Source organism: Melanotaenia boesemani, chromosome 16 (assembly GCF_017639745.1).
Source record: "Melanotaenia boesemani isolate fMelBoe1 chromosome 16, fMelBoe1.pri, whole genome shotgun sequence".
NCBI classification, from domain to species: domain Eukaryota; kingdom Metazoa; phylum Chordata; class Actinopteri; order Atheriniformes; family Melanotaeniidae; genus Melanotaenia; species Melanotaenia boesemani.
This window is the reverse complement of record NC_055697.1, coordinates 18,015,219-18,037,439: the sequence shown is the minus strand read 5'-3', so window position 1 is coordinate 18,037,439 and position 22,221 is coordinate 18,015,219.

Below are 22,221 nucleotides of genomic sequence, written 5' to 3'. Positions count from 1 at the left end.
TGTATCCTTTCAGGACTTTGATAGGAAAACCTATTTAAAACAGAAGCACTAATGAAACAAAAATGGTGGTGGTTAGTTTAAAGGCCCAATTATGCTCCCTTTACGTACATAGGTAGATAGGTCGCTTTCGAACATTACTGCCCTCATACGTACATGTCCCCCTTAGCTTCCATTAGTGTGGTTGTTAGCCAGTAGATCCACCAGAGGACAGTGCAGAGGTCACTTTCTAGTTTTAATCTCAGTTTCAGACAATAGCAAAGATGGCGCCATGGAGGACATTATGATAATGTACATTCTCAGAAAGAAATACAAAAAGAAACAGCACAGTAGGCAGCAGTGGTCTGTGTGGCCGTTAAAAAGGTCATGGCACCTTCTTCTTATTTGTTCCTTTTGTTGATCGCGTATCATCTATGCTGTTGAACACTACCCCTACAGTTTTTCTGTAGTACTACTCCATTTGCTTTAGTCAGAGAATCTACACCTACATCTACAAGTGCCCCGAAAAAAAAAAAAAAAAAAAACTGTTTCATGATCATTGCAATCTGGCACAGCACAGTTCTGTTATCTGCAGTTTCCATGCTAACCTGCTCACCTAGCTTTACTCAGATACAAAACAGGTAAACAAACAAAACAAAACATATAATCATATAAGCCCAAAGCTGGCACATACCCAATCCATCTATTGTGTCTTATGTTGACACTTGGTGTTTGACAAATGTAGGGAGCAGTGCATGTTGTGGCTCCACAGGCCAATAAAAATAAGCTAAATAACAATAGGCTCATCTGGTATTTTAAATATATTTATAACATCTACTCATCCATACATTTTCTATACTGCTTATTCCTTCAGCGATGTGGGTAAGCTGGAGTATATCCCAGCAATTACCAGGCAAGATGCAGGGTACTCCCTCAACAAGTTGCCTGTCCATCACAGTATAGTTCCAATGCATATGCATATTTACGTTCTGAAATTCTCTTCCCACAAGTCTGATGACAGAAATACAATACAAATACAAAGCAAATTCACCACCAAATGTTGGGGATTGAAAACAATATTTTGCCTACAATGTCTCACATTTATTGCGGTTAGGGTTTCCCATTTAATTTACTAGAAACTAAAAAGAATTAATTGACAGATTTATTTATGGTTCCCAGACATTTAAATTCAGTATAACCATTTTCCATTATTTGCCTCAATATGCTGATTTTTATAAACAGTCACTACATATTTCCATTGAAGGAATTTACAGAGGGTGTGGACAAAGCAAAAATGGAAAAAAGACCGACCAATACCTTGAAGGTAATATTAACAAATTTAAAAATACTTGAGTGCATACAACTGTGAGAATGGCCTATTTTAGTCTGCTAGTGTATACTGTTGAATTATATTACTGCATTATCATTATTTATTCACTGTAATGTAGTTAACAAGGGGCAATGTAGTGAATAACCTCATCGAACAGTAATGCATACAAAATGTAGAGGGCATGAGTTAAAATGATCAAATTTAAGGGTAACAAGACTGAAAATAAACAAACTTCATAAATATATTTAGAGGTAAGAGAAAGCTAGCTTTTACAATGTTGTATCTAAATTATGAGAACACTGCTTAAAATACCTGTAGGTCAATTTCTTAATCTGCAACAAGTACAAAAGTACAAATGTAGTGTTTTTGTGCCTACCTATAGGGTACATGAATTTAGCTTAGGTTAAAAAAAATAATAATAAAAAAAATAAATAAATAAGTAAATAAAGTTTCTCTCATCAAACATGGTTCATATATAGTTATGTGCAATAATCTGACAAGACAAGTCCGTTCAATGCAAATGCTGAACCCCCCATGGGTTGTTAAAGCTTTTGCGATTTTCTGTGAAAACAGGGTTCACATCATTTGGAAAGGTAGATTTGCCATTTCACGCACCAGTATCCCAGCAATCCGTAAAGACCTGGAAACATTCCTCGACAGGATTAAAATTATGATCGTCAGAAAAACGACTTCTGTGCCAAAAAGTCATCCTTTCCCTATCTGCTTTCCTTACTTTGCTTTTTTTTTTAAAAATTTGATCAGCCTATATGTTCCTTTTCATACATAATGTTTTATCAGATTACAGAAGAAGAATGCATAAGGAACACATTTACACTTTTTCAGCGTCTTAAGGTATACATTGCATATCTCATTGGAGTACAAATACCTACCAGTTAAATTGAATAAACTATAACTCAAGAGCCTAACAGCACTGCGGGAAGCAACAACACAGTGATGGTCAGGGACTGCTGGGATAGTGGCTGGCCAGGCTTCCCAGTCTAGTCAGGCTGAGTCGGCTCACAAAGATAACGTAGGTAATGGTGTTTCTGGAAGAGTGAGGCCAGATGAAACACACCACATAGACAGATACCACAGGCAAACTGGCCCCTTCTGTTAGAAAATTTCATTTTTTCCGGCAGGAACCCATGAATGCAGAAGCTGAATCCAAATCCGGTTTTCCGCACTTTATCAGCGTGTGGCCCACCAAGTGGTGAGATGGCGGGGGCGGTGGAGGGTTGCGTGGGGTGTGTGTGGGGGGGGTGATCCGCTCAGCCGAGACCCTCCACTTTAATCCAATTTACAGCCTCCCCCAGCAAAAGATAATTACAACCCTTAAACCAGCTAGGAGAGGGGTAGAAGAAAAGGCCTCACTCACCGAAACTGTGCCTCTGGCTCCTGAAGTCTCCACCTAGAGAAAGAGGGGAGGGAGGGCTCTGTTAGCAGGACTCAAGCAAAGGCATTGTGACAAACTAAGAGTGTGTGTAGCTAATGAGGCAAAGTGATTTTTTTGCAGCAAATAGATGCCTGCTGGGCACCAGTAGAATGCACCCCAGGACTTCTTTAATGACTGCTGTTTGCCACAGACGTAGGGGTGGTATATTTTTGGTTGGTATTTCATTATGTTTGTGTGCATCAATGTACTTTAATAATATATATTTGTAAAGGTCCATGAACTCTGTGTTCTGTGTTTTACATTTTAATGCAGTAATAAGTGTGTTTGATTTCCTTTTTAGCATGTCAATATTTTTGACTCCTCAGGTTTAATATTTGTTTTTTTGCAGCTAATTGTAATGTATTTAGGAGTTGTGTGCAATTAATGCATTTACTTCGAAGTTTTTTTTAAATTAATGTTCAAATTTCTGATTAGTTTTTTTCTTTAGTGGGGGGGGGGGGGGGTTAAACGAAACTATTTTTGTCAAAGGTCTTTGAAGTTAGAACGATGGAATGGGGTTAACTTTTACAAAAGAATGTGAGCAAATAATAATGGAGGGGCTCACAGGGGAGCGGAAATGCTGGCCAGTCCTAATTAACAGAAGGAGAGACACTCCCAAAGTCTCCCATTCAATCCGTCACAATGGAGTTCTCTACCAAGCAGAACCTGGAATGGAATATGGGAGGAGTGAATGCAGACAGGGTAAAAAAAAATTAAAAAAAAAAGAAAGAAAACGAGAGAAAGACTCATTTTCTTTGCACTTGTGTCTCTTATTGTGTTACTATTTTATAGCATTAGAACCAGGCCTATGGTCCTATAGTCCCCGTCCCATTCAGTCAAACAGTGTTCAGAGATTCCCACTGGTCAGTTTGGTAAATATGGGTCCTGGCAGTGTGTATGAAAGGGTGGCACATTTCCAGAGCTTATCCAATGCAGGCCTCTCCTCTTGCTCCATCCCCTCTTCACACCCGTCATTCTCCCCGTTGCACTATTTCTTTCTTTCGGTGCATTAACAGTGGTTAGAGTCAAGAGTGTTGGAAGTCTGTGCAGCAGGAAGGCTTATTTTGCCACAAGTCAAGTCAAGATAGGAATGGGGTTTGTAAGGGGCAACAGGAGAAGTGTGGTCCCACCTGCCACTGATTATCCTCTGAGTTAGAGGGTTTAGTCTTGACCTCTGAACTTCAGAGCTTCCCCACACCACTAATCTGTTAATTAACCGAGAAATACCCTGGAAAACCTTTGAACAGCTATTGTGCTTATGTGTGTGTGAGAGAGAGTGTGTGTGCATGTATATAAAAGGAAGAGACAACAGAAGGATAGAGAGAACAGCATATAGCAGAAGCTGAATGTGGCATATAGTTGGCACATTTTCTCAGTGCAGTGTTGTTGGATAAGTAGGACACTCCAGCTATAGTTTGTTTATTTTTACCAGGGTATTCAGTCCTCAGTGGTGGCCACCATCTTTAAAGCTTAATGACATATAGGCCGATCACACAGTTTATTTGGATTGTATATTGTTTCAGAAATAACTGCAATAAACAACATTATTGTCATTTTTAGACCATTTATTGCCACTAATAAATATGACAATAAGCAAAATAGAATGCATCTATGTTCTCTAAAAATGATACATTTTCAATTCATAAGAAAACTTGGGCTCTTAATTATATATACAGGTAAATTTATTTAAAAATTTCCCCATATTTGAGTTTTAGCTCATCAGTCCCATTACTTTTATCAGTGTTGCTGAATGCATGTATGCATGTATGCATGCATGTATTTATTGTATGTATATCTGTGTATGCATGCATGTATAGTTGCCTTAACTCATATTGTTTTTAAACTCAGTCATAGAAAATAGATGGCAAGAATATGGTTTGAAAAAAAAATTTAGAAGTATATTATAGTTTTTATCTCACTTAAGTCATGTGCTATTTATATATATGTATATGTACACATGTATGTGGCAAAAATGTGTCTGTTACTTTCTGTTTTTCATGTGTCTGTAATGTTTTGCATTTTTATAGTATTTCACTTTGATGCACAAATTTCTTAGTCTGAATTATTATTTCTAGACCATACTTTATACATCACATAGTAATGATATTGTCATTAATAATGTTTTTAAATCAAATTGAAGCAAACTTAAACTATTTAATAAACCAAGCAGCCTTATTTTAAGGCACAGTAAGCACAGAATATATAACATGATTTACCAAACTTGTCCTTCTGGACCACTAAGGAGTCAGGTGATAAATCTAACATGTTGCAAAGAATCAGAAAGAAAAGGGTTTTTCTGTCTCAAGATTTTCCTAAGTATTTTCTTTTGAATTTTCCTTTTATTATTCATTTTATTATTAAGCTTGAGTCATCTGAAATATAATCCGTGGTTTGTTACAGCCAATTTCAAATGGGAATTTGAAGTATAGATTACCACCCTCTCACAATCACCAGCCTATGTTAAATTTCTAAATTTGAAAGTCAGAAGAACTTTCCCAACCCCAAATATAAAATCCAGCATAATTTTCTTGTAAAAGCATACAGCCTATTAGTAATTCTGTCTATTTGTGGCTCATAAATGTCTCACAGCTGGACACAGCACTGTGCAATTGTTATCTTCTAACACATTCTTGAAGAATGGGTATGCACATGTAATGTGCTGTTATCAATTGGTAGTGATAACCTGATCAACCTGTAAACCACCACTGACATGAAATGATTAATTTGGCTGAGATCCCATTCCCACCTCTGGCTTCTGCTGTAAATGGAACTCACCATTATTTAACCACAAACAAACATTAATGAGCTCACTGATTTGCACAAAAGAATGACAAAGAGCTGACAAACTTAGATATATCTTTACATTTCCTGAACAGAAAAAACATGTGGCATGTTTAATTTTTTTTTTTTTTTTTTTTTTTTTTTTTTGGCCACTTCTGTGTTTGTAATTGAATTTTCCACATTCTATCAATGTCTAACAAATGTTTAAGCATTGCAAAGCTATATTTTCTCTCCCATGGGATCCTGTGGACAAAGCACTTGACTGGGCATGACACAATAAACAACATAACTATCCATAAAGTGCAGAACCTAAAAAGTAAGGATCTATTAATCCACTCACATCTCTAAATTACAAGAACTAACATTTGAGGCTTCTTGCCATCTTTAGTGTATTTGTTTTTAATGTGTCCTTATAAAAAGGTCAGCCTCATTTAATATCCTTGCTACGTTCTACGCTACTACAATGACCCCATAATGCTAAAATAATAAACTAAATTATTTTTGGTTGATAAAACACACCCAGTACTCACGCTGTAAACAAACAAAAATCTCCAAGGTTGCTTTGACTGGTGAGGTAGCTGATAAGTGGGGCAACAAAGTCAATTAGTTCTGTGTTTATTAGTATGTGACAGGTGCTGGGTCATGCAGATTAACTCTCAACCCTTGGAGGGATGGGACAACAATAATGGTGAAACATGTCCGTCCGACCAGAAAGTAAAGGTAGCAAAAGGAACATAGCATAGCCTGCTCAATTAATTATGGGAATTAATGAAGTTCTGCTTGATTAAACGTTGATGGCTTTAAAAAGAACGGCTATTTTCTTCCTCTCTGATGTGATATAATGGACACTCTTACATAAATAATGGAATCCTACATGGTAATGGAAACCATCACATTATGTGGTATAATGACCCCTCCTCCTGAACACTCAATCGATTGATTAAGGTTCTTGCCCTTGATTATCCAATCACAGGTTTTTATATAGGTTTGACCTCTAACCCTCAACTTTCCCTGACGGGAAGGTTATTGATTGAAGGATATGGTCTATTTTCAACTACAGGAACAACATCCCCTGTAAAAAGAGTAGCTGACAGTTTCTTCTCATTGACTTCTCAGACCTGTTGTAGTTGCTGTATTTGCAGACAGCTAGAAAAATGGCTTAAACATCAAACAACAATTCTTTAGATAACTATTAAATTAAATAATTGTCAAAATGATGTAATGGATCAATAATACTCACTCTTCTCTAAAAGCTACTGATGCAAAAAACTGCCACCTTGTGTTTTGGACACAGTAAAACCAAGTTTATCATTATTTCAACAGAACAAATAAATTATTTGAAGTTTGTTTAAGTTATTTTCTTTCCTTTTGGGGGGAAATTAAGCATGTAATGTTTGCAGCTGTAATTGCAAGTAGTGTGTATATAAGTGATGCATCAACAATGGTTCACATCATTCTAACCTGTAGTACGCACCGTTCAGTGGAGCAAAGCAATTCAGGTATAAAGTATCCTCAGGATAATTTGATCTGGGTTTCATTACCATTTCAAATGAGTCAGTTGAGTTCAGAGGAGATGAATCAAAATGTAATACGCAAAAAAAAAAACAAGTTCATCCAGTTAAAAATGTTAGGCTTATATTGTGAGTATTATTTGTCTTCTATATAGCTGTGTTATTCTTTTAAATATGACTTATTATTAACAAACAGCAAAAGGTAATGTGGCAGTGTCATCACCATGGGACCCAACTATAAACAGTATTAAGATGTTAATATTTAAACAACCAAACTCAGTACACAGGTTAAAAAAATGTAACTAGAACAAACCCTTCAAGTATCAGCTTTGGGTTGATGATTGACTAAAGGTCACGTCTGCTGTGTTTTCTTCCTCTTCTCAAGATTAAACCCAGCGGGGAGACTAAAATATTAGTTCCCCAGCACCTTCCTCAAGTAGATTTGAACTGCAAGGATTCAAGTGAGCAAAAATCCCCCTGGCAGAATTCAAAACACCACTGATGTGTCAACATATCAAATAACTATTGTGAAATGCCATGGCTGCATTCATTCCTTGTTTTGTTGCTTGTTGAACAAGGTGGCGTGGGATTGCTCTCCCTAACCCTGTGGTCTGTCCTCTAGGGTGCAAGGAATCTAAGTCACTCACTGCACATCAGGTTTTTCCCCCAGGGGCCCTGGAACTGGCAGAGGCAGGTTAACAAACTGTAAAAGGCTTCAAGTGAGCAGCACACAAACTGTTTTCTCTCCACAAAGGGATTTTCTCCAACAAATGTCATAAGCCTATAATGAGATAGCTGATCTCAGTAGTAAAGAAGCAAAGCAAAGAAAAAATGTTTCCCCTCTCCAGTCAGTGGCTATTAGAGTCAGTGAAAGTAAAAAAAAAATGGGGGAGAGGCTTCCCCATTTTCTTAGAAACCCTCAGAGCCTGGCCAACATGACAATGCTGGTCAATTAATTGGTGAAAAAGTGAAAATCCAATTAATGTGTATCAAGCTGGCAGTTTTGCATGATGATGGCTCATTAGGAGACCAAGCTGAGAGTGGAAGAGTAGAGGGGTGGAGGGGCTTAAACCCCACTCATTAAAGCTCTGTCTTTCTCAGTGGGGTTTTAGGGACTGACTTATTTATGCAACAGGTTCTAAACAAAACCTCAATGTAATGCTCATTTAGTGGATTTGAAATAGATGAATTCTTAAATGACATGGGTCAGATTATTTGCTTCTGGGCCAAACTTACTTGTACATATGACGACGGTAGGTTTACAGAATACATTCATGAGTGAAAACATGCACACCTTTAAAGAAGCAACTACACAAATTTAAAGGAAAAAAGAGCCTTGTATATGAATGGATGCACCTGTCTTATACAGCTCTAATTTGTTTATATAAATTTAAGCTCTCTACATACACAATACACGTACTAATAAATATATTAACACACACTTTCCTGAGTATTGTCAGTAAAATAGTATGTGTCCCAATTTTACATGGACAACATTTAAACAAGCCAGAGTTCAATAAAAGAATTTAATATTTGTATTAATGTGGCTTGAAAATGCCAAATTGTCATTTGTAAAACGCTAAATTTAATATGTAACACATACGTTACATTTACTCATAAGTGGTCCTGTCATAACACAGACAATGGGATAATAGCCCTATGAGTGTATTATAAAATGAGATAATGGTGTTCCCGCAGCTACCTCTGAACCTCACAATATACTGACAAAATAAAGAATGTGCTTGTATACTGTTGCAGCCAGCTTGTGTTTGTCTAGCCTCTGCCTCTATGTGTAAGATTAATACTCTTGCCACACTCTCATAGAATAATGTCACTTTAATCTTGTTTGGGGCGAAATCCGAAGTGGAGTGTGTCTACTTGTTTCCTGAGATTACTTCATCTTTCTTTCGGCAGCGGTGTGTGACTCTACTGCCTGCTGTCCCCTGGCGTTGGATGTCCCATTACCCTTCACACGCCGCAACTTTCTGCTGTTTGCACAACGCTGGTCACAGGACCCAACAGGAGGCCAGTATACTATTGATGTTTTTAGCTTTTCTTTACTACAGCCAAACTCATTTTAGTTATACTACAGTGAAATAATGCCAGGGGCTGGGACATTGTGAATATATCAGGTGCTTTGAAATGTTTCAGCAAAGAAATAAGTATCACTGCTTCATGTGCTACTCAACAGCTTTAATTACTTTATGTTGATACTAAATTTATTTGTTGTTTACTTTAACTTTTACAGTATTGTGCTGAATATCAAACAATGGCTTTCTTTAAGTGTTCTTTTTTATGCCTATAAACATGTTTTAATCAAATTATCAGTGAATATGTATTCCTTTTTTTAAGGGGCAAGGAGAAATGACAAAACTAGACTATTTTTATTTTAATATAAGTTTCCCCTTTAGCCTGTTTCATAATCTTTAAATTGTAATTTTGATAAATGTATAGCACATATCTCCACATTCTTGCTTTTCCACTGTGTTGGCCCCAGCATTGTGAGTGAATGAGCTGCACTGCGTCAGCTATAAATCTCTAATGAGGCTTGATGTAAACACCACAATACAAACCACATAAATTCCATAAGCAACAGCTCATCATCTGCATGTACATTCCAGCAGGCACATCCTAACCTCTATTCCAACAAGTCAAGATGTGTTTACACTTTGCTTATTGTCCATGTTGTGTAGTTACTGTCTGATTTTTCTACTTGTTCTTTAGAAATTGTAAATAATTAATTTGTTTTGACCAACACATCGCAAGTCCAAGTATATTGCGTTGTAACATAATGGTGGATATATTTTCAAATGCACAGTGTAGCTATCTCTGCATGTTCTTTATGTCTGAGGTAAAGAAACATATTTTGTATGGCAAGCTGTGCACTGTTTGGAGAAGCACTGTTTTTCCCCTCACTTCCTAATAATCTATTCTGTTCAGCCAGCTGCATACATTGACAAATGTTTCCAGCATTAGGTATTTACCCGGTGAAAGGTAATAGATGCAAGGGTTTAAAAATGCCTGATGCAAGAAACAGCAAGAACATTGGCAAAAAAAAAAAAGAAAAGAAAAGAAAAAAAGAAAAGAAATCACAGTGGGGAACATTTGTCTCCTCCTAAAGGAAAACAGTCTGGTTGAGAAAGTTGTTTTCTATCAAATGCAGGAACTTTTTTTTTTTTTTTTTTTTAATAAACGTAAATAAGGAGAGGCATTTTATGAAACACATGGGTATTTTTATTTTTTAAATCACTAATTCCAAACTTAAAAATGAGAAAAATATTTTCAGAATATTTTTAACAGAGGTGTAAGGGTGAAAATAGAAAAAAAATAGAAAATAGATAATTTTGTATTTGATAAATGAAAAATGCTGTACATGGGGAGTTTGTATGGGTTAGTTTTTTCACACAAGCTGTCTCAAATTATTCACAGGTAAATTTAAAACTGTAAGATTAAAGCTAAGACACTACTTGCAGAGTGAAAAACGTAAGGACTTAATCACTTATTTTGTTTTATCTGCTGATTTTCTTTTGGTTGGTTAGTCGTCATTTTTTTACAACTCTTTCTGTCTGGTTTATATTCGTTCACCTTGTTCTTGGAAGCTAATGAAAGTTGTGACAATGCATTAATGAGGCTGCTTGTTTCAGCTGAAATCTACTTCCTCCATTTGCCTCCGTCACCTCATTCACCCAGTCTACATTTCCTCTTCAGTTCTCTTCCACTATGTGCCATTTTTCCAACATTTTGCCACTGCTTTGCATAATCTCAAACCTCCTCAAATTATCTTCAAATCAATGAGTTGTGCTCATTTTATTTTTAAATAAAAACAAATCCTTTTACAGTTAAACATATAAAAATAGGCTGCTGATCTAACAAAAGTGCATCAGTGTCAGTGTTTAACATAAAATCAGAAAGTTAAAAGAAGACTTTTGCTTCCCTCTTAGGAAATGTGCACAGTTGTGAAGGAGCAAAAAAGTATTTTATGATATTTAAATCAACAATAAATCTTGAATCTAATGATGAGAAAATATTGGAGAGAACAGCTGAATCAGAGTCATGCTCTGAAAATTTGCCACCATCAGTCATTCATAAAATCTTTTGATTTGAACAGATAATTTTTCAAGCATTTCATTATAAACCGAAAATGAATGAAGGGAATTAAAGAAAAAGAAATTAAATAAAAGTTTGCACAGTGCTGAGTAATGTCTGAGAATCCAAAGTACGGCTGCTAACAAGCATATTTAAATGGGCAAAACACCATTACAGATAGATCTAGGAATGAAAGAATCTGCTGGTGCTGTACGCTCGTACTCTCAGCCTGCTGGGATTAATGAATAACTTCGGTGAGAAACGCCTCTGTTCTTAGGCAAGACAAAATGACCACAGGCAGCCAAAGAATTTGGCGGTCAGTAACTGTGGCTGTTTCCCATACATACATTATTATAGCAATAGCGGCGGTGGTGATTGAATTTCTGACCTTTTGTTGAAATGGAAAAAGAGGAGGAGGGGGCGCATTTCAATTTTTGTTGTGTCATTCATGTCTTAAAATAACTACGGGGATGAAAGATCATGGCTTGATTCAATTACAGTGCTGTGTAAAAGGCTAAAGATTACTGTATACTACATGGAACCTCACTTGTATTTGAGATAAACACAGATACTGATTTCACAGACTTTCAGTGAAGTAAAACAGGTCAAGTGAACAATGTCATGCCTGCTCTTTGGAACCAATTTGGAGCCTATAGGACAGTAAACTCCAATTTCACAGCTATGCTAATGAAAAAGAACACTTCCATTTTTTCCTTTAAATCCATACTTAAATCCAATACATGGTTCAATCAACAAACTTAAAGCACAATTACAACACAGATTCAGATTTTTAGATTCTCAAGATAACAAACCTGATACTGGATTCTTCATGCCACACAATCCATCCAATAATTGAGAAACTCAAAGAAACCAAACTGAAGGAGTTTGGTGGAAGATTCTGACCAGCTCTGCCAATCAATAGCAAAGTTCACATTAAAAACTGCTGACAGCTGCGGGAGAGCGTTCCCACTTTCATCTAGCTTAGTCTGGCCCTCCAGCGAACCTCACCATCACCCTCTCCCTTCACAGACCTGCTCTTTTTATTAACTTTAGTCGCATCCCACAGCCTGACCCAGAGAACTGCTGCCCCAGCCACGTTTTTCACTTATCACCAAACTTTTGGCTTGTTTCATCTTTTTTTTATTTTTTATTTTAACTCCTATTGTAAGATGCAGACATTTAACCTGATAGCTTTGAACCGGTGGCTACTCTTGGAGTGAAGCCCACCCAGAAGTTCTGTCTCACCATCTTAACCTGTTTTCTAAAAGAGGGAAAACAAGTTTTCCAAATGAAGCCTGTGTATGTGACAGAAGAATTTATTTTGTATCTTGTTCCTTCAGTAACACCTCAGTTTAGTGCAAGAAAAACTTAACAGCCGAAGGCAAAACATAATAATAAATAATATAATAATATAAAAAAAAAAATAAAATAAAATAAAATATACTCTGGATCTGTTGAACTTTGGTTCTTTGTTCTTTTATGATGTAATCTTAGACAAGGAAATGAGTGGGCCCCTTACTTGACAGTCAACGCTCAGAAATGAGCTGCCTCAAGTTAATGTGGGTCTCTGCTGCCCCTTAGGGGTGAAAGAAAAAAGAAGAGGACTCTAAAAGCAAGAAGGAAGTCTCAACCTGAAGGAATCATAAATTCTTGTTTTGTCCCTGATCAATTACTCTCACTTTGAGAAAAGTTTCTCTATTAAGCCTCCTAAGTTTTTTTAAGCAAACCCCAAATTAGACAACTTCTATCAATTTGTAAGGAGTTAGTAACCTTTCTTTTTCAGGGCAAGTTTAAACAAGACATACTTATGAATAAACAGGCATACAAATTTAATGTAAAAAGTAAAATAACACATAGATACATATAAAACAAATGTTTGTTAACAATAAACTAAAAGGGGCAAAAGCAGAACCAGAGGTAACAACAGACTGAAGGGTTACAGGGTCTAAAAGACCACGAAATAAAAATGCATCTTTAAAGAGTTTAAGAGAGAGAGAGAGACAGGACATCTACTATCTACCAACAACTGAATCCATAATTGTGACATAGAAGCTGCAAAGACTCGGCAATAAGATCAAGTGATCCAGACGGAAGATCCAAAAGATCTAGGAGCAGAACACCAGCTAAGAACTCAGTTACAAAGGTTAGTAGCCATTATTGCTGTTTTAGTGAGATTATTTGGCATCCATGCTGCCCCCTGGGCATTGAAAAAAATTTATATTTCAGCGTTTGTAACCTTTATTAAAAACAGATAAATTACTACAGCTTTTGTACTGATGTATTAGTTGCATTGGAGTGAAATGTCTGGTACTGTTTCTCATTAGCAAATTGAATGAATACTAGTCAATGTCACACAATTTAAGCTAAATGGAAAACAATACATAGAAAATGTAATTAATGAAAAACATCTCAACTCTGAATTTCTATTGTTAAATCTTAACAAAAAAAGAACCTCTGTAATTACTTTTATGAGTCTCAACAATTTTCCTATTAGAAATAATTAATATGCCATATTTTCACAGTTTCTTTATCAAAAGAGACTTAAATTAAATTTGTATGGTATTTAAAGCAAATAATAAGTTTTCAGTCTTGTCAAAACTCCACAAGACTGTGATTTTTTTCAGGCTTGAGTGCAAAATGTGAAGCAGAGGTCGGGGCCAGAGCGGGCATGTGGCATCTGGTTGTTGCAAGGTATTCAGGAGGTTGATTTGGTGATTGAGTATCACCACTTAGTCTGGCAAAGTTTGTCATTAAAAATAAGAAAACTTTTTGAGTTTGGTCTCTCTTTTATGTGTAACTGCCAAACGGAAAATTGTTGAGAAAAAGTGTCACATGTTGTAGCTGTAATGTGGACCAGATTGTCACTCTAAAATAAATTTTATCCACTCTCAGTTTAGTAATAAAGGTTTGATCTACTGATAACAGTCTGGACTGCTGATTGGGTAAACTCGAATTATTCTGGTTTTAACTGGTTATAGTATTCCACGAGTTCATGCAAACAACAAGGAAATATTTTTAAATGGTGAGGAATCAGAAAAAATAAACATACTCAAGCTATATAACGGCCCAACAGATCAAAAATGTATAGTATTTATGAAAAATGCTGATTCTCTTTTGATCATCCTGTAATCTCTGATTATTACACTTTAATATGTTGCAGCTTGTGTTTTGTGGGTTTGGAAAAGGCCTGCATCCATGTCACATAAGGCGTGTAGGAATGAAGCCAGAGAAGATGCCTGATAATTTTCTCCTGAGAAAAAAGACAGGAGATAGGTTTAAAAGACAAGTTAGCAACTGCAGTGGGTTCAGTTATCTCAAGGAATAAATAATGTGAGGTTAAAAGACATTAACCTCACATTAGACACTGTGGCTACAGTAATGTGAGTGGCATCATGGACACAATAGATCTTCCCACACTGTGAAAAAGGATAAAATGACAATTTTGCTCTTTTAAAGACAGAGATGGTCACCAAATGGAAGATCAAGAGGAAGTATATGCAGTGTCATATATATATATGGTGTTAAGTTCCTTTTTGTGAGAATTTGTACATGCACTTAACCTTCAGTCTCTTGCTACAGCCCTTTGGGCTTGTTTCCTAAGAAATATGTCTCCTCTTTTCTCTCTCCATTCAGGTTCCCCTGGAACTTGTCAACAAGACAATGTAGAAGGAAGGAAGAGATAAAGTTGCGAGGCTCTCCTTCTGTGCTGTGTTTATTTGCTGTGTCAAGAATTGAGAGATTACACCGTTTCTATGCAGTGAGGGAAGAATCTGGTCAAGCATTTCCTCAGGCTAGAAACATCATTTGAAGAGGCTGAGGAGGATTACTGACACCTGCATTAGGAACAAAAATTCCAGCTTGGGCCCATTTACGAGCAACAGAGACTCCTCATCAATCATTTTATTTTAAGTGAAGAGGGGCCATGTGAGGGCTTTATTTTGGGCTGGGACACTAGAAACCTGGCCTGTACAGTTTAAAATGGCCCTTCTTTTATTTGTGAACAATCACTGTGGATCCCTGTCTTTTATCTAAACATAGAGCTCTTTCTTTTTGCATCTTTTTGAATCTAAATAATTGTTTAATACAAATAGATAAAAATCAATATTTTATTAGTTCATTCAAAATGTATCAGTTCTAAAGCATCCTCAACAAGACTCAATAATTAACCAAGCACAATCCCTTAAATCTAGTAATGCAGATTTTTGTCCACATATGAAACGTTTACATGATACAATAAAAAAGGCGCATAATTTATCAACTTTTATTAGTTTTAACCTGTTTCTCTGTTCAATCTAAAGACGCCCACTTGGAGGCAGTGAGGATGGTAACACTAACCCCCATGCTGTCAGCAGTGTGATTGATCACCAGCAGATAAACATCACATTGGCGAGAGAACAGGACAGACATTGATCCCCAGAGGAAGCGAGGACTTGTCACACACCAGCATACACAAACCTCTGTGAAGCATCTGTCAAAATACTGCAACAACAGACAACTGTACCTGTGTGACAAACAGAGGAGCCCACAGACAGCTGTCAGCTGCTTTGGACGCAGCCTGATGACCAAAGAGTACAATTCGGTTTCATTACCAAACAGCCCTGTAACATTCATCCTGAAGGGTGTGAAAGTAGAGAAATCTTTATAAGATCAATAATCTATGTACTGTAGTTATATTAAGGATGGACACATTTCACCCTAAGGCAGAGCAGACAACAGATGAGGGTTGTTCATTTTGGTTACCCTACAGATTTCCCTGTTATTACACCGTCCCAAAGAGAGCACAAAACAAAGACCAAGATGTGGAATTTCACAAAATGTCAATTGCTACTGGACAATGGAAGACATCTCACCAGGTTGACTCCTGAATATGTTTTTCCTGTCATTAGCACAAAACCTCATGCAATGCCATACTTAAGAACAGAAGAAAGAGGCAAAGAAAATGAATGAGAAGTAAATGGTCTGTCTGACAAAAGGAGGCCAGCCTTGCATCCACAGGAAGCATTAGCAGCCTTTATGTGCATGGCGGTGGATTTCCGCGTGCTACACTGTCAGCGTACTTTCCCCTTAATTAAAACAGTCACAAGTTTCATTGAGCGGTGAATCAAAGGGTGGCTACACCATAAAGCAACTCAACTCTGTAACCCTGAGTGTGTGTGTGTGTGTGTGTGTGTGTGTGTGTGTGTGTGTGTGTGTGTGTGTGTGTGTGTGTGTGTGTGCTCCCCGAGTTCAGAAATCAGACTTACGCCCACACAGGGACAGGGATGAAAGGGGCTTTACATTGTGCCCATTCTCATGGCCAGTCACTCAGAATTGGTTATTACTGTCTGTGATAAAAAACACTGATTAATAATTTCTTAGATAAAAACATAAAACATTTCAGAGACTGAGGTCAAACAACGCAGTAATTTCTTTACATGCTTTTAGGAGCAGTTTGTTGGTCAAATAATATTTGAATTTTGGTCAATGTGCAGCCAAGGAGAATTGACATTTGGTAAATATTATTTTATTAATATATTTTCATTGTATTATAGTGATACACATAAATAAAATTCTTTAATCCCAAACTGAAGCAAAAGAAAAAAAAATTGTCTCAGCAACCCAAAGCAGGTGAAACTCCACAATCGCTAAGAAGCATAATACAACTCAACAGCAGCGGATTCAGTCAGGGAAAGGGAAAACATGGACTCCTCTTCAGTGAGTGGCTTTGTTGCTGCTTTGTCATTTGTCATCTTTGGGTCAAGAGAAGACCCAAACCCTTACAGCCTCATGACCAGCACTTTCCACACCCCTTGTTTTCTATGACGGTCAAGGGACAAACCTGCGCCAACAATCATACCTTCATCAATTATAAAACATCCAATGGTAGGATAATTAAAAATGCAACATTATTTTTTTTTTACTCCCCTCTAAAATACAAGCCCCCTGGGATTACTAAAGCAGGGAGGAATTCCCCTCTCGTGTTCTCTCCAGCAGACAGTCAAAAAGAACAAAGAGTATAAATTATGCAAGGAGGATACATTATGGTAGAAAATACTAATCATAGCTCATGCAACTTGAGAGGGGTAGAGAAGAGGACTGACTGAAAGAGAGGTGCAGTGGAGACAACATAGGATTAAATAACTCAGTGTGGGCTGACCTGGAGTCCAAGTGTCCTTTAGGTCAGAGGTGTGCTGAGTAATTTTGGCATTTCTTGTATATGGCATGTGCTTGTTGAGGTTTTGGGCAGAGAAGGAGCCATAAAATGTAAAAATAACATATGGTTGTAGTAGTTGCATGAAAGCCATTGTTTTTAGGGTAGTGTGAAAAAAGTTTAATGAAGAGTGTGGCAGCAGCAGTGGGGTTGTGTTGTCTGACAAAGCTGACATTCCCAGAGTGAATTTTAATCCCCAAATGGCACTTCAGATAGAGCACTCCTATGAGGTTTTGCAACCTCTTGCAAACATTCAGATGGATACTGTTACCTTCTGTTACATGCTAGACAAACATAATATGACTGTAGCTGTGTGCTTCACCGGGAGGTTAAGGAGACCACTGTACAACTTAGTATAACCTAGTTGATGGCTCAATATTATAGATACATTATTTGATTTTCTGACAATAATCCTGTTGCTTCAAGTTCTGCAATAGGTTGCATGACTTTTTCAGTACGGTTACAAATGGCGCAGCATTGAGATGGCAGATGGCCGCCCTCCCTGAGCTGGGTTCTGCCGAAGGTTTTTCCTTCATGTTAAAAAGGAGTTTTTTCTTTCCACTGACACGTGCTCAGGATGGGGAATTGAATCAAAGTCAAGATTTGATGCAATCTGTTGGTTTTTCTTAACTAGGCTATTTTTTATTATGAACTGGCTCAAACAGATTTTCTGTAAAGTGCCCTGAGATTACACTGTTGTGATGTGGCACTATGTAAATAAAGCTAAATTGAAAAGTTAGAATATAGTTAGAAATCATAACATTTATTTACTGCAACTATAAGTTTCATAAACTGTCATTTGTCTCATAAAATGTTTTCAAATTTACTGTTGTTGCTACATTTATTTGAACATCTTTTGTTTCCTTTGATCACAATTGATCATCCAGTTTTATTTTTAAAAACGACACTATTTTACAACATTAACATTGGTTTTGATGTTAAACTTGTATGTTGCTGTACATTTATGATTTCACTATTTGGTTTCACTGGTTTTTGGCAGCTGAAGAAGCCAGATTCCCCTCAGCAGTCAAGAGAAAGACCAAGATCAGAGGCCTTAATACACTTACACTGAAATTATGGTTTCAAAAGTGGGTCCAGAAGAATGCCAAAGTCGCCCAGTCACTGCTCGATGTGTTAATTTGCTTGCTAACAAGTTCGCCAGCACATGTATCATTGTTTATGGTCAAACTTGTTTATGTTGCCCCCTAACTGTGGATTCAATTAAGGATAGTTGAACCGAAACTTTTTTTAAATAAAAAACAAAAAAGAAAAAGTAAATGCATGAAAACTGAAAAATGAAAAAAAAAATGAAAATTTGATAATTATTTATTGGAGGAAAGAAAATTGTCAGTCACTGCCACTTCTGTCTTCCCAAATATGCTCAATCCCCCAAACCAAATTAAAAAAGTGGTGTAAAACACAACACTGGATAAAACAGCTGAAAACATAATGCACCACAACAATCTTAACATGTTTTCTGTGTTCTCCTTTGTGGTTGTGTTCAATAGAATGTTGTTTGTTTGTTTGTTTGTTTGTTCTTTTCTAAGTAATAATTGTTTGCCAAAATGTTCTTGTGTTTGTTGTTTATGTGTTTTTCTGAATCTAATTGTATTGTCTGAGATGATTTTCTTTTTATTCTAGATGTTGTGTTCTGGATTTTGTCATTGCCCTTTATATGGACAAGTACAATACAATACACATCCTCAAAAAGAGAACGCTTTGCTCGTCTGTTACACCTTCAGAGTACAGATCTGGTGTAAAAACAGTCACATAACTAGACTCAACAGAAATTTGGAGTTGAAATGACACATGGATCCAGCATATTTATGATTTTTACTCAGATAATTTAGGTTCTTATACATTTTGCTCCAAAATGGAAGGACAAAAAAGGAGGTTATTTGGCAGTGAGGATTTTTACCATTTGTTGCTGGTTCTCTTTGTCACAATGATGGAGTGTTTATCTGACAAGTGCTGTGATTTCCCTGACCCCATTGTATTCAAACAACACAGCCTCCTCACACAGGAAGAGCAAAGGAAACAATAGGACAGGTGAGTCTGGGAGAATTTCCCCTGAAGGCGTTTCCACCTGACAGTTAAAAAGGTGTGTGAGTGTGTTTGTGTGTGTGCCTTACAGGCCTCATAATAAATAATAAAACCTCATAATAAAACATAAGATGCATTTTCAAATGTCTAAATCAGTTCAACTTATTCCACTGAGTCTGCTGACTGCTGTAATTCTTTTGTGATGATTCTCATGAGTGATTGTTTGAACACAAATCCAGATTATTACATGTAGATTAGTAGAGTATGTCAAGCTAATGTTGGAAATTAATACTGTCTTACACATTTTATAAGGTGGACATGATTCACACTTCAATCCCTTTGAGCTCCAGGGACAGCTCAACAGAAGGATTGAAAGGGAAATGGTTAACAGAATCATGTGCTTTGTTTTGAGCAGCAGGATAATTCCTGTAATAAAGATGATAAAGCTGTATATATGTACAATTGCCTGCAGACAGCATAAAATCACATGGATGTAGAACATACATGCACACAAACTGAAAAGAAACAGTTACCGCTGCTTTGTTTGAGATCCCTTGGAGTGTGCTGCCCTCTGCAGGACTTAATACTAATTGAACAAGACGCTCCATGCAGTAAGGCCTTGTTTGACTGTTATACCAACCCACTGACACAACTTCTTTTCAATGGCTCTCAGTGCCAGAAGACAGAATAAAATGCATGAAATTATAGATTTTTTCCCCCCTATTTTTTACTGCAACAAATTTGATTTCCCTGAATTAAGTGTTAGTTATGTATTAATACAATTTGCATATCCCAAACCAATTAGTCATTACAGCAACAACAGTGGTGCATGTTTTAGAACATAAAACCATGTTTGTAAATTTAAACTATATTTCTTTATTTCTGATTGTTTTCTTTTTGTTGTTGTTGTTTTTTTTTGTTGTTTTTTTTGCTTTTGTTTTTTTGTTTTTTGTTCTTCTTTTTGGAGTGCAGTCTATCTGTGCATGCACACATGCACACTACCTTACAGAAACACACACAAGGCTTCTTTCACCAGAGCCACATAGAGTACTCAGTGTTCCACTCCATCCACTGGATTTATTTACCTGCCAACGACAGGCAGCTAGTAAGAGGACATTAGTGTGCTTTGAAAAAGGCAGGGGTGCATAGGGTGCATGTATTTGCGTATGGGGTGGAAAGTTAGACAGTTAAGAGTACTTTGTAAAACTTGATAACTTTAATCAGAAAGTGGATGTCATGAAAACTAAATGCACAAACAGTGGGAAAAATTATCTACAATATCTCAAAGCATATATAACAAAATATTATATATATATATATATATATATATATATGCGCTGAGGAACTGTTTAAAATAGGAGGAACATGGATGGAAGCCAAAAATGGTCAGCTAGGGAGAGTGGGTTTCCTGTTTTCTTAGCTCTCCCTTTCCCCTCCCTTATGCAGAACAAGTGGTGTCATTGAATATGTGTGTGCATAAAAGCTCACTGTGTGCACTTGCACACTTGTTAAATGTCAGTACAGTCAAAACCTGTCTGAGTTGTTCAAGCACCAAAAATTACGATTAAAGTGGGTTGTTAAACAAAAAAAGGGTTACAGATACTCAGTGAGGTTATTATGCTCTGGAACATCTACACTGTATGTATACGTTATGGTCCCAAGCGGAAATCTACTGTATTTTCTTTTTGTTTTTTGTTTTTTTTAAGGAGCATGTTTATCTTGTGCCTGTAGTTTATCTGGAAAGCTTTGGAAAGAAAAACTCTTCACAGAAATAAATGAAGAACCAAAATAAGTAGAGAAATGTAAAAAATATAAACATAAGTGAATGATGAATGCATGCAAAAAGAGAAACACAAATATATAAATAAAAAATGAATAAATGTAGAGATATAAGCAACTGATGCTAAATAAAAAAATCATATCCCTTTATTTTAGCATTTAATTGTTCACTGATTTATGTAACTTTGATAAAAGTGTTTATTTCTTCCAACTGCAGTATTTTTTCTATTTCAATAAAAGTTTTTCTGTATTTGTTTCCTTTATTGCCATTTCTAATCTCTTTTTCTATTAATTTTTTTCCAGTTTGCCATTAAGTAGATTCAAAACAGGGAGCTCTGAGATACATCTGCTGGTTGTAAATCGGTCTGCTCCACTTTTTCACATGATGCAGATTATTGTTTAACTTTGACAACATAACAGATAAATACAAAGAAGAATGATATTTGGTTATTTGAGTGCAGGGACTGTCACGGAAACTTTGGTGTGGTAAAATGTTTGATTAGTGATTTTTTTTTTTTGTTTGTTTTGTTATTATTTTAAACTTCAGCTCAATTATTTCACACCCCCTCCTGTTTTAAGCCTCACCATGCAATCCCTTGATTCAGCACCAACCCATAGTTGTGTTGGAACCACTCATCATCACTCTGTAAAACTCCCCAGCACCACCAGTGGCCTTAAGCAATACAGATTTCCTTGATGGAACTTGAGAGTTGGCTCTTTGGTGGCTTGTCATCGACACATTTCCTCTTTTTCTAGTATAGAAAGATTCACTGTGCTGCTTTAGAAATAACAGTAGTGGAATAATCTGCCTGACCAACAGCTGTTAACTCCAAAGTGCTTTCTCTCACACACTTGACTGGCTGTGATGTGAAACAGACAGAAAGAATGCAGCCCTGAATGGGCTCCCTGTTTCGATCTTATTCACAGTCATCCTTTTAGGGATCCCTGGTAACAGCATGCATTTAAATGAGAAGTTAAACTGAGTGAATGCAACTAAGTGAACAGTTGCACATTAAGCCTGATTTCATCCATGTCATTCTCAGCCTCTGCACATTTGTAGGCTTAGAGATTACACTAATAAGAAAGCACTGAC